This window comes from Eurytemora carolleeae, unplaced genomic scaffold (genome assembly GCF_000591075.1).
Source record: "Eurytemora carolleeae unplaced genomic scaffold, Eaff_2.0 scaffold3150, whole genome shotgun sequence".
In the NCBI taxonomy this organism is placed as follows: domain Eukaryota; kingdom Metazoa; phylum Arthropoda; class Copepoda; order Calanoida; family Temoridae; genus Eurytemora; species Eurytemora carolleeae.
Window position 1 is genome coordinate 1 of NW_019399035.1, and position 2,212 is coordinate 2,212.

The following is a 2,212-nucleotide window of genomic DNA, read 5'->3' on the forward strand; positions in this document are numbered from 1 at the left end:
ATTTTAATTAAATTTTAAAAAATCCGCGACATTTTATATATAAAATCGGCAAACTTTTTTCTTGTTTTACAATATATACATTACAAAGAGAAAATGTACACAATTGAAATAGAACATGAGCAAAACGCGCCTTGAAAGCCTAGTATATTTAAACGTTAATGGAGTCCGTGTAATAGTTTTTACCAATACATCGGAAGAAATCGGTAGAAAATGATATTTCTACAATTTTTTGTTTAATTATAATCATTTTTAACCCCGGAGCTTAACCCGGTCCTAAACTGACCAGTTCCTAAACTAACCTGTTCCTAAACTAACATGTTTCTAAACTAAAATCATCCTTAAACTAAATTCTCCTAAACTAACCTGTTCCTGGGCAAGAAACTCTGCAGCAGGATCAATCTCCGCAGCAGCAGGAGAATCAAAAGCATCAAAACCGTCCATTTTGGATTTTTTCTGAAAACAAAAATAGGTGAACAAAATCTACAATGGTCAATTAATACATGCAATTTAACTTTTGAGCCTCGAATTCTTTGACAACATGTTTCCTTGGTGGTTTTAAAAAGGGAGTGTTCATGAATTTTAAAATGGGGTACATATTGAATATTGCATTTTTCACACCGATGCTAGATTCTTAGTTTCTTAATACTTGAACCAACTTCACATAACTACACGAACACTCCCTTTAAAGGGACTGTCAACACAATTTCAATTGACTCTTCATGCAAAGATGGCAATGCCCAATTCACAACCTTACCCTTAAAAGCTATGATCAAGGATGAATTATCCAAACATTATTATTTTAAATAATGGTTTCCCTTAAAAAGTGACTTGCGCAATTATAATGCAGGTAGACATATCAGAATTATCTGAATTTAATACATTTAAATCTAGAAAACCCACAATTTTATCCACATAATTAAAAACCGGTTTCAAAGATACCGTTGTAAATCGGACATTGCCATGTTTGCATGGAGGGTAACTTTAAATTACGGTTATAGACCCTTTAAACTCGTCCACGTGGATAATATCTTCTCTTAAGAATTGTTTCCTAAAACCAGGACTGATGGTTTGAAGAGTTTAGAGATCTTTACTTCGCTCCGCCATAGCAGCAGCTGCAATATCTTGAGGGGAGAGTGTATCTGTATCAATTCCCTAAGAAAAGAACACTATCAGTCAATTCTATTTTTAAGTAGAAATCTCTGTTTATCCGTCTGTTTTTTTGGATGTACGAGCATGATTCAAAGAGATTTGCCCAGGGGTGTATATAATTCCATATTTTTGATTCTTTCCCCCCCCCTCTAAATTTTTTTTGAATTCNCTCCCCCCCCCCCATCCCCTCAAGGAAAATATATCTCCAGTTTCGACAATTACCTGTTCTTTGAGCTTGGCAATAGTTCTGTCTGCCTCCTCTTGAGCTTCCTTCATCCTTTTCTCAGTGTGTCGAGGCTGTTCAACCATGTAAACTGCAACAGCCTAAATATAGAAGATATGTCAAGGCTGTTCAACGTAGTAAACTGCATAAGTCTAAATCAAGGAGATATGAAAAGGCCGTTCATGTTCAACCATGTAAACTGCAAAAAAAACCTAAATTAAGGATATATGTTGAGGCTGTTCATGTTCAACCATGTAAACTGCAACAGCCTAAATCAAAAAGAAATGTCAAGGTTATTCATGGTAAACCATGTAAACTGCAACAGCCTAAATCAAGGAGAAATGTCGACTGTCCATGATCAACCATGAAAATTGCAACAGTCTAAATGGAGATATGTCGAGTCTGTTCAGTGTTCATGTTCAACCATGTAAACTGCAAAATCATCTTTAAGTAAACAAGTGCCAAGGCTGCTAGTGTAAAATAAATAAAATAAAAACATTATTTTAGAAGTATTTTCTTTCCTTAATTTTACCAATTAAAAGTTTTCAATAATATAAAAATTCTCTTCAAATTTCCAAGATTCAAGATTGATTTTGTTGCAATTTCCTTCGAAGAAAGAAGATAAAAAACGGATCTGCATTATCTGCCCTAAAAGCCTAGAAAGAAGGGCGCGAAGCGCCTTGAACTTCTAGTATCATATATTCCTAAACAAGTAGGGAGTATATAGCGAAAAGATTTGTTAACCCTGTGATTTTTAATTATCCAACTTGTTAACAATATAGATTTATGTTTTCTTAATAAAAGTTTAAAGAAGAAGAATATAACAATTTTTTTTCGATT

At 33.9% G+C, this 2,212-nt stretch overlaps 1 long non-coding RNA gene across 2 annotated transcripts; it reads right to left on the minus strand.

Annotated features, from left to right (window-relative positions):
- Window positions 1–447: 447 nt before the first annotated feature.
- LOC111717697 (uncharacterized) lies at window positions 448–1,507 on the minus strand. 2 transcript variants are annotated; one of them, XR_002768881.1, is made up of 3 exons: window positions 1,372–1,507; window positions 955–1,152; window positions 448–715 (listed from the first exon to the last, which is right to left on the minus strand). It is a non-coding gene; the product is annotated as an uncharacterized LOC111717697 (long non-coding RNA). The 2 variants fall into 2 exon arrangements; XR_002768880.1 differs by having other exon boundaries at window positions 940–1,152.
- Between the last annotated feature and the right edge of the window lie 705 nt (window positions 1,508–2,212).